Source organism: Trifolium pratense, linkage group LG3 (assembly GCF_020283565.1).
Source record: "Trifolium pratense cultivar HEN17-A07 linkage group LG3, ARS_RC_1.1, whole genome shotgun sequence".
NCBI classification, from domain to species: Eukaryota; Viridiplantae; Streptophyta; class Magnoliopsida; order Fabales; family Fabaceae; genus Trifolium; species Trifolium pratense.
The window spans coordinates 39582754-39594742 of NC_060061.1; the positions used below are offsets into that span (position 1 = coordinate 39582754).

Here is an 11989-nt window from a genome sequence, read left to right on the forward strand (position 1 = left end):
TTTTCAAATAACTAAGTTTCAATTCAATTTTCATATAAGTTTTTTTTTTTATTTTTATATGTCAGTTCTTAATTTTTTCAAAATTATCAAGCAATTTCAACCCGTGCGAAGCACGGGTTCATAACTAGTTCTACCCAATACAGAAGTTCAAACACAATAAAGACTAATTAATAGTAACCTCATGACCCCTATTGACCAATGAATGATTTAACTAAAATAACTCCTGCTTTAATTTATTTTAGTGTAAAAAATCATTTTAACCTTTTAGAAAAAATGTAGAATCCAGTTCTGTTCCTCAGTAAAAGAAATCCAAAAATTGCCATTTAGAAATGCAAAATCATGACACATTAGTCCCTTTGTCATGGATTGTTTGAATGTTTGTTAGGGACTAATAAGTTAGCAGTTCTAATAGGCTATTGTAGACTTGTTTTTCCTAAGGACTAAATCAATTTTGCATTTTTTTCAAACAAGAACTCCTTTTCTTGTTGAAGCAATTTTCAATAAGAACAATCAAACATTTCTTAAACACTGAAAATATCTGTCATATCAAACTCAAAATTAACTGATATGTGAAGAATTATGTAACACATTACAATAAGACTAATGTGAAGTCCACCTATGTATGTCTGATCATTACATATGTGTATATATATGTAAATCATGAGATGTAAAATATCAGTTTGATTTTGAAAAATATAAAAGAGAATAAAATTTTACATGTGAGGTCCAAGCGGCATGTGATTCATAATATCTTGATACATTGATGACGAACCATTATGCATGTTAAGGCCACTGCGTTCAGGATTAGCATCCACATTTGGTTCTCCCTTTGGTAACATGAAGCCCATTTCATTTGTGGGGCGTTGTTGTTGCGCCATGAATGGATTCATAGGCATTACAGGAAACTTCGCTTGCAAAGAAGAGCCTAATCCCGACATTGCAAGGTTTCATGCCATTGTGAATTTGAGATGGTTCATTTCTATGAACATGGTTTTGAAGAAGACCAGAAGCTTGCCCTTGACCTGCGTTAGAAGCGTTCGCATTGACATGACTGCTAGAACGAGCAGCAGGGACGTCGTGATTGTGTTTTCCCTCATATGTAGTGATCACATATTTCAGGTCATGTGATGCTCTCTCCACATGCTTCCTTACAGTGCACCCTGCATTGGTGCACTTGTAGTAACTCCTGCACCGCAAAACAGAAACAATCAGCTATCAACATAAACTAGTATATTAGTTATGTTAGTCCTTTGACAACTTTTTGCCCATACTTGCGCCACCGATAACCATCATCAAGGATATCTACTTCGCTGGTAGTCTGCACAACAACTCTAGGCTCACGAATGGCTCTAGTAGCTCCACTCATTTCGGCATATGATTCCAGTTTCCTGAGAAAATCAATTGTGGATTTTGAATGTGAACCAATAATACGTTTCACACAAAAAAAAAAAACGAAAGGAAAGAAACTGCGGCTGCAGCAATGACAAGTATGAAGTACCTTCTTTTAGACTCTGATTCATCTCCTTCCACATCGTAAGCTAACGATACACTACCATTAGTAGCTTGACCATCTTCCCCTTCGTTAGAAAACGTAGATGAGCCATCCACTGCATCTCCTGAATCAAAGTGAGCAGTACCATTTTGAGTTTGCAGATTGGTAGACTGGTTACCGTACTCGGGGTTGAGAGATGATGTCGCTTCAAGGTTGTCAGGCTTCCAATTACCAGCTCCAGCTCCAGCTATATTTCCCTTTTTTAAATTAGCCCAGCCGCGATCACCGTCGCCACCACCCTGTGGTTCACCATGTTAAGGATTGTCCCCTTGCATGTCAGCATGGGAGTTAGTGGACCCTATGCCTGCCCGGCGACTTGGAGGAGGTTTCGGGTGGTTATGTGCCCCCTTATAGATTATCTCCGTTATATGGCCCTCATGAGAACATTCTACTTTCTTTTTAACCGGGCAATTTGAATGAGTACACTTGTAGTAACTTCGAGGGTACTCGCTGCCCTTAACTTGCTTTTGGCCATATTTTCTCCAATTATATCCGTCTTCAGATGGAGTACCAGCAACCAACGAGTCAACGTTGACTCTTTGTTCTCCCTCTTCATCTGCTTGCTCTTCCATTGGTGGAGAATTGTCTTTTTGAGGTGGAGAGTTGGAGAACTCTGCCTTAAGATGGAAATTCAGCATTGAAAGCAGAGTTGATGCCGACACCGGTTCTTGATAGGGAAGATCCTGCTTATTGGGAGATGTATTTCTGTGAGCAACTTTCAATGGTGAAGGGAATCGTGGTGAATACATTTCGTGAATTGGAAGTTGTGGCGGTTAAGGCTGTTGAAGATGGCGTGTGTTTTCCAGATATCAAAAGAAGTCCGCCTCCCGTTTACTGCATTGGACCATTGATTGCGGACCCTCAACAATCGTTTGACCGCTGCTTTTGTATTTATTTTTTGGTAAACTAAGTTCTTGCAAGAGTGTTTTGATTTCTTGATGTAAAAGTGACTTATGAGAAGTTCATTCAAAACCAAATTAATTTCTTTATCTATGAATGCTAAGAAAGAAATTTTCACAAATTAATTGTGTGCAATCATGGATGTGTAATAAGTAAAAACCACTTCATTAAATTTATCAGTACAAAAATAAATATTATACAGAAGTTGGTTTTGTTTACACTTGTATTGTTAATTTGGTCATTTCAAAATCACTTTATTTTCAATGCAGTGAAAGTAGACATTGGCCTTAGAATGGAATCTATAATATACCTTTAGGCCATGCAATCTTTTTGTTTGTCTGTAATTTGAACTTATAGCACTTCTTGTTCTGTTCTCATTATATTCTTTATGATTATGAACAAAGTTATGTTGCCAATAAAAAATGAAGCATTGATTGTTTGGATGAAAATCAGATGAAGTAAGAGAGACCAAAGATTGTCTGTCATGGCTAGATAAACAACCGAGTAGAAGCCGTGGATCGTTCTGTGTGGCACAATGTGACAGGAATTAGGTATAGTTTAATAGTTTATTTTAAATAAATAGTTTTATTTATGTCAATTACCTTTTTAGCCTTTGTGGTTGTATTTAAACAATTGTGCCTCATTTTGAAAAGGATCAATGAATGAATGAACAATTATCTTCTTCTCTCAAAACTCTCTCATTTATGTTTGTATAATCTCATTTGTATCGAATTCTATTCAATTAGTTAGAATTCCTACTTTGAGACTTGATTCTATCGGTTTCGTCCCTAGAATCTATTTTACCCGTCTCAATTGGTATCTTGAGCCTTCGATTCAGCGCTTTTGATGGCTACTAACGATAATCCCATGAAAATTTTGAAAATTCTGAGCGCACTTGAAGTTGAAGAAAAGATGGAAAGGGGTTTGTGTTTGTTATGCGATGAACTTTTTACTCCAGATCATGCAAAGCATAAGCGCATTCGGTTCAAAGTGATAGAGATGGATGAAGTAGATGTGGAACCAGAAAGTGAAGCTTCTTCAAAAAATAATATGAAATACTCCACACATAATCTTCAAATTGATTTCCAACAAAAGGAAAGTGTTGCGCATAACGATGACACGTCGAAGGCAGCGGTGAACGACGCAGATGATTTCGCCAACTTCCATCAACCTGTAGACGTCATTTCTGTAGACCCAATGCCGATGATTGTCGACGAACAAGAAAAAATGATTTCATTGATCGTTGACGTATCAACTAACTCTGCAATTTCTCAGCCCTGCTACGATATCCTTAGTAGTGCCAAATTCTTACCTCATCAGGTTAGTGTCGATCCCTTAGCTGATACCATAGAGACTTAACACTTCATGTCATTCAACCAACCATTGTCACACTATGTTCTCCTTACGGGAAAAGATTTCCAACCTCTGAGCCAAATTTGTGAGCTCTCACCACCACCACCGAAACCACCCGATGGGGTTGGGGTTGTCACTCCGATGTCGTCCCTCAATTTGTCTTTGTTGGTTACCACCGCAAAGCATTTTTCAATCTTGCAAACTTCCCTCCAACTGTTTGATGAAATGCCAGAGTGCCACAAAACTGTTTGTAGTGCCATCATTAATAGGTGCATGGATAATGAGCAGGTTCTTGCTTATGGTTTGTTCAAAGACATGCATAAGATGCATAATACCCCTCGTGACTTTGAAGAGTATCCTGAAGAGAAGCATATGCATTGCACCACTCGGTTAGTGGAGATGCTTCATCTTTGTGCAAGTAATTTTGGAAATTGTGTTGAAAGTGATCCTAAAAAGAATTTTCTAATTGAAGAAATTAAGGTTTTGGAAGAGGCTAAGTGTATTGGTCTTCCAAATTTCATGCCGCGAGCTGCATTTCTCTATTTACTGCAGAGAAAGCTTGGAGTGTCCACTCGAAGAGCGGGTGAGGAACTGATTGCCAAGAAGAAGAATTCAATTCAACATGTGATGGAGGTTGATGAGTGTGGAAAAGCAAAGGTACACAAATATGGTTTAGTAAGTATGAGTAGTAGACATATTAAAAAATTTAAATGGTCATTGGAGACCTTGATTAGAGTCCCGAATTATCAAATCATGAAGGTAATTGAACCATTACTAGATGGAGTGTGCATTGAAGTTCCAAAAGTGTTGGCACCTGGACCTCAACTTGTTCACACTTGGGGCTATTCGCGTGATCTTTTTCATGATGATTGTAGTTCTGTTTTAGCCAATATTTACTGCTATTTTGTTGACAGTGCAAGGATTAGAAGATTTGATTTTGTTTCTAAAGCTAGTGGAATTAAACATACCATTGGAGAGTTATTCTATGATAACTTGATTTTTCAAAGGTCTGAAGCAGAAAGAGTCAAGTTTTATGTTCTAGAATTTTTAGTATTCCTTGTTGCTATCTTTGGCTCTAAAATTTGGATCATGAGTTTTGTTAATGAGGAATCTCAATCTCTCTATCTAATGGCCCTTGGTTCAAGTGTTGGGACACATGAGCTAGGGAAGATCAATGATGACAAGAATATGGAAGTACCAAATATTTATAGACAAATGGATGGTTGGAAGAGTAACTCTTTTAACATTTCAACAAATGAAACATATTGTTCCATTTCTTTAGTTCAAGGTGTTCACTTAGTTATAGCACATGATGCTCTAAATAATTTTGAAATTACTTCTCAGTTTGGTTCTCGTCAGTACTTTTCAACTGCCAAGCTTGTGCAGCTGTTCAATGATTTTCACACACCATTTAAAGGTTTATATGTGGTTTCAAGGCATGGTAGAAGACTTTTGAACATTGGAATAATAGTGGTTAATGCTATGGATTGGATGAAGCTTATTAGTCTTGCCCATTTCTATCAGCAGATGCTATCAGAGTTCCTAAAGAGTGAAAAAGAGAAGGGTTTTTATGAGAATGTAGTTGCTGCCTGGGTGCCAACAAGGAATGTGTTGTTAAGCAATTACTCATTGAGCTTACCTATGTTTGTTGCTGCACACTATTCATCAAGGCAATATGGAAAGGTTCTGAACTGGTTTGCTTTTATAGTTATTTTTCACAGGAAGATGATCGATAGGGGAAATGTTCGAGATGCTAAAGTTTTAATCAAATGGAAAGCCTTGCCTCTTAAACATGGCACTTGTGATTGTTCATCCTTGAGGACAAGGATGTTTGAAGGGGAGGGTATTGTGACAGGAATTAGGTATAGTTTAATAGTTTATTTTAAATAAATAGTTTTATTTATGTCAATTACCTTTTTAGCCTTTGTGGTTGTATTTAAACAATTGTGCCTCATTTTGAAAAGGATCAATGAATGAATGAACAATTATCTTCTTCTCTCAAAACTCTCTCATTTATGTTTGTATAATCTCATTTGTATCGAATTCTATTCAATTAGTTAGAATTCCTACTTTGAGACTTGATTCTATCGGTTTCGTCCCTAGAATCTATTTTACCCGTCTCACACAATTGAAGGAGATAGCTGAAGGCTTAGAGATGAGTGGACACAAGATTCTTGTGGGTTGTGAAGAGGCCAATACAAGGACACCTCGCCTCGGCCGGAAAGAGTACGAGCATTTTTCTCCATGAATGGTGGTAAATTGATAAATGTGTATGGTTTATAGATAGGGACTCGGAGGAATACATATATACATGAAGAGAGGACTTATAGAGGTAAGGTTGTATAAGCACGTTCCATAATATTAAAAAAAAATCCGGAAGAAAAATCTAACATAATATTAAAAATACTAACAATTAACATTACTTATAAGAAAAAAAAAAACCTAAATAAAGGTTTTAAAACTATAAAAAAAAAAGTTTTATTTTAGCCTCTTCAAAAAAAAAAAGATTTATCTTGGTCTAGCGACCAACCATTTATAGCCTTCATCGAGTTTAAGATTTACCCACTTTTTTTTTTTTTGCTACATTAAGATTTACCCACTTTAATCACACAAAAATTAAAGAATGGATGATAAAATGGTGTCACCCCAACACAATAATTCTCAAAAGATTTCCTACTCCATAATTTCAATCACGAGATATATCACACCTCAATACAAACAAATATAAAAAATCAGACCTAAAATTATCCCAAAGGAGTTCATTTTACAAAATAAATTTCAAAATATCTGTTAAAGAATACTAGAGAAAGCTTAGAGAGTTAAAGAAGTGGAGGAAATTATTCTTGTACATTTATTTGGAGTGTGATCTTATAATTTAGATGAATCTTAAAATGACAAAACTTAATGTACAAACATACATAAAAACAACAACTCCCTAATGTGTTTGTTCGTGGAGATTAAGATCTGGTATTTAGTCTTTATTGCAGCCATTTCTGCTGCAATGCTTCAACTGTTTGATAACATCTTATTCTTTTTTTTTTTTTTTTTTGGTGATAAACATCTTATTCTTATTATAATAAAATTTAACCGTGTGATTATAGACAATTAATTTAGCTAATACAAATTTAATAGTATACTCATTCTCAGCAAATTTCATCTTTTTAAATTCATTGTATACCTACGAAACCAGTAAAAATAATTTGGATGGGCCATCGAAAAAACTATAATATATAAGTCAAATACAAAAATGATTATTGTATATAAAAATATAAGTCGTAAAAAATACAAATATACTATTTGACATAATAACTAAATGACAACTCGTGAAATATTTTACTAGAGCAGTTTGTGTACTTTATTGATTCTAGCACTCATAGAATCGATGGCATCATCCTAACACCTACAATATCCAGAAAAACACCCTGGTATAAAAAGATGAATCCACATATGAGGAGTGCTAGCAACACACTCTTTAACAAACACACTCTAACACACTCTCTTCTATTGGTTAAAATTTATATGGGTCCCATAAAAATTATATGGGTCCACATTTTTGTATGGGACCCATGTGAATTTCAACCAATAAAAGAGAGTGTGTTGAAGTGTGTTTGTTAAAGAGTGTGTTGCTAGCCTTATTCATACACATATTCTTTGGACAATCAGAATCTTGTAAACATGGGGTGCGTGCCGCTGTATTGAATAAAGGGAATAAAAGAATGTAACTAAAATTAATATGATAAAAAAATAATATTATATATGAAGTAAATAAGGAAATTTAAAAATGATAAAGAAAAGGTTTACCATCAATAATTGTTGCAACAAGAAATAGGTAAAACAAAAGGAAATAATCATAACATGAACAAATTTGATGATTTCAGACATAGCTTTCCCCATTTACATGTATAAGTAAAATATGATTTTATCACTTTATAATTTATAAATCTCATGCTCTTCATACATAATAAATTAAATAGTTTTTAGCCCTTATGGAGTTGTAAAAAAATTCCTAAAAATAAGAATCATCATTAAATATCTTTTAATTATATCAATGTGTTTTGTTTGTCCCTTCAACTCCCTGAGGTCACATAAAAAAAACATATCAATCATAAGATTTCATTATTTTTTTGACACATACTATAGACCAATTATAAATACACCTCGATTAAAAGGAAGAAGACACCAATTTTGTGGACAATCAGAATATTGTAAGCATTGTACCCGTGAGTTTATCTCAGTTAACAGAGATATCGCAATATATGTGTATGAGTCGGCGTTCAAATCCGGACACTCCACTTATTCACTTTTAAGGTGGATTTTCTAGTCACTGGGCTACTTGACGAAAAAAAATTTGCAAGCATTTAGGTACCGTTTGGCCAGACTTTTTTATGGTCTAAAAGCAACTTTAAAATAAAGTTCAAAATAAGTGCTTTAGAAATAAAGTTGAAGTTGTTTGGTGATTTCATTTTTAAAAAACTTAAAATAAATTATAGTTTAAAGTTTATTTCGTAAAATATTTTATAATAGTTATGATAATATTAAAAATCATTATAAAATATGATATTTCAAATTAAATATGATAATATATTCTATGTTATAATATTTTTTAAAAGATAATACATAGTACTTTTTTTTGTTACTATGATATTGGTACGAAGTTTCCACCGATGTTAGCGATCACTAATCTTCTTCGAAGAACCTGTACGGCACAAAACGTGGGTTCTCCCCTCCCAATCAAATTTTCTCCATATATATTATAAATGTTTCTCAAAAAGAAAAAATAGAACATTAGACAAAGTATACGTACTAATATCATTTTATTTTTTTTCTTGACATAATACGTACCAATATCATAAAAAGTAATATAGTCATATATTTCTAAAATCATCAAAAAGTAATATAGTCATTTTTTATTCATGAAATAAAAAAGATGAGTATACGTTGGAAAAAAAAAAGTATATGATGTAGTTAGTGGTTACCTACAGCCGTTTCCCATAAAAAGATTGAACCGGGTATCGAAGGGGAACATGGAAAAAAGGAGGCGCAAGCCATTTTAAGTTGATATTTTTAACTTTTTTTGGGACTCCTTATACATTGTTTTTCTTCAATAAAAATAAGTCCTTATTTTTTTGTAGAGCTTCTTTCAATTTGCGTTTGGCCTGACTTCTACTTAAAACAAAAAAAAAGTCATAAAAAAGCTGGGCCAAACGGTACCTTAATACCCGATGTAAAGAATAAGAGAATAAAATATTTTGTACAAAGTGTCCACAAGAGCTTAGTTCAGTTGGTATGAACATCACATTTTATATGCAAATTATTACCACCAACGTACATTCATTGTAACAACAAATTTGACAATTTTACTTTTTTTCCCCTGCAAAGAGAATTTAATTTTATCACATTATAATTTTTTAGTTTAGGCATTTGCAAAAAATATTTCTTAAAATACGAATCGTTGTTAACTGCCTCTCAAGTACATCAATGTAGGGGTGTACATGGGTTGGGCAAATCCGGTCGACCCGGTCAAACCCACCTAATCCAACCCAAAAAAGTGGGTTGGGTCGGGCAAGTGGGTGGATATGGGTTTCAAAAATGAAAAACCCATTAAAAAAATCGGGTTTCGGGTAAAACCGGACCCAACCCAAAAAACCCACTAACCCACTAGTGCTATGTTTTTTGAAATTTTTTTATGAAAATACTAAAGATTTTTTCATTTGATTATTAAATATTTTTATATTGAAAATAAGTTATACTATTTTTTACGAAAATAAAAAAAGATTGAATAATTTTTATGAACAAATATAATAATTTTTCGCATTATTTTTTTAAAATTTGAAAAAATTGAATAATTTTCATAAACAAATATAGTGATTCATGGTTTAGTCATTTGATATTAAAAAAAGCAAAAAAATCATTTGGATAACACGCTATCCAACCCGTAAATTAGTAGATTTACACAAAAAAATGGGTGATTATTTTTTATAGTGAAAAAAAGTTACCCTATTTTTCAAGAAAATATATTGATTGAGTTATTTTTTATGAAAAAATATTATGATTCAACATTTAGATATTTAATATAAAAAAAATAGAAAAATAATTTGGGTAACCCACAACCCAACCCAATCCAACCCGGAAATTAGTGGGTTTACCCAACCCGGCCCAATATTATAACGGGTGGTTATTTTACTAAACCCAACCCGGAGTACCATATGTGGTTTGGGTTTTGGTTTTGGCCAAACCCAACCCAATCCGGCCCACGTACACCCCTACATCAATGTGTTGTTTATGTCGCTTCAAGACACTAAGTAATTTTTTAATTTTTTTTTACAAAAAGACACTAAGTAATTAAAGAGGTCAAATATAATAAAAAACTTACTAAACATAAGAATTCATTCACAGTTATAAAAATAAACTATCATTTTGTAGGTAGAGGGATAACATCCCTATTAAACTCTTTTCTCACCGTGAGCTTAGTTCAGTTAGTAGGGACATTGCATATATTATATAGGAGTCGTGATTCGAATGCTGGACACTCTACTTATTCACCTTTAAGGTGAAATTTACAGTTACTAGGCTACTAGACAAAAAAAAATCCCTATAACTGGTATTTTTTTTGTTTTCAACACTAATATTCATTTTAATTTGACGCCTAAACTGGTTCGGGGTCGGTTCTTGCATCAAGTGGTTTCAAGCTCCTTCTAATCGCAGTTGCATGAAATCAAACCATGATCATTCCTACCAAATATAGCACAAATAATCATTACATCAACTAACGATTGATTCCCTATAACAGGTATTATCATTCTCTTGAAAGAAAGATTTGAAATTTTTCTTGTTGTTAGGGTAATTGTGAATTACCTTTCCTCATTTATCTCACCATCCACAGTATATTTCCAATGTTCATACAAAAAAATAATCCATTTGTAGCAGTTTTATATACATGATCACATTTATGATAAGTGACTCTGCCACGTCATTAAAATTGAGCCAAAACTTTGTTGGTGACCAAAAGTCATAAATATTGAAATAGATGGACCAATAAATTGATTTTTTTTTGGTGAATCCAATAAATTGGTTTTTAAAATAAGGAATCAAAACTTCAAATAATTAAATATATAGGACCAAAACTGGATTTAATCCTTTTATAGCCGTGGTCAACCATTGCCCGTAATGTTTTAGGTATCAATACAAACATTTATCTTGCGATTTTTTAAATATATATTACTTCGATATTTTTCATATATATTAGAGTAAATAAAACCAAAATTATAGAATAGAATTGAGTGTGATAAAAAAGTTGTCTGTTGTTAAAAATTGAAAAAAATTCAAATAAGGACAATGTTTTGTTTGTTTAGTGAAACAAAAAGAGTAAATCTAGGTCCAATTTTGAGTTATTTCGACAAAATTAGCTATTCTTTTACTTATATGTCAACTTATTAAATTAGGTTAATTTGGTAATTATTTATATTGTATGTTATTTTCTCAAATATATAAATAAAAACATAGTAGAATTGAGTGAAAAATAAAAATTGTTGTTTGTTTCTAAAACTGAAGAAAATTCAAATAAAGATAAAGTTGTGTATGTTTAGTGTAACAAAAAGATAATTAGTAGCATTAAATTAGAAAAAGAGATGGAAAAAATTATTCTTACGCATTTATTTGGTTGGAGGATGATCTTATAATTTAAATTAATATTAAAATAACCAAACTCAATGTATAAACATACATCAAAAACAACTAATCCCTATTACATGTCATTCTTATGATAATTGTGAAAATAGAATAATTGGTTATTTTAATTACTTAATCATTTTCACTATAGTTATAGGTACAAATTTTAATTTGAAATGGCAAAATATATTAAACACACATTACTCAATATCACAAGAAAAACTAAGCTTAGTTCATAGAGTCATACAAGCGTAATAACTAAATGATAACTCATAGAAATATTCTACAAGCCTTTTTTTTTTTTGTTGAGCAATTCTACAAGCCTGTTGTGTACAACTCTCTTGATTTTGGCACTCATATATAGAATCTAGATGTTTTCTCTTTAGGCTTTCATGGTTCTTTTTCATCATCTGGATTTTACTTTTTTGTCGTTCAATAAAAACTTCGGTTTCTACGAACCGAATTTTTTTTGCCTTAAAAAAAAAAAAACAGTTTCTGTTAACCGAAATTTTCCTG

General features: G+C 32.7%; 1 pseudogene; it reads right to left on the reverse strand.

The window, feature by feature from the left end:
* Nucleotides 1-690: 690 nt before the first annotated feature.
* On the reverse strand, nt 691-2310 carry LOC123914498 (annotated as a pseudogene).
* Nucleotides 2311-11989: the final 9679 nt, after the last annotated feature.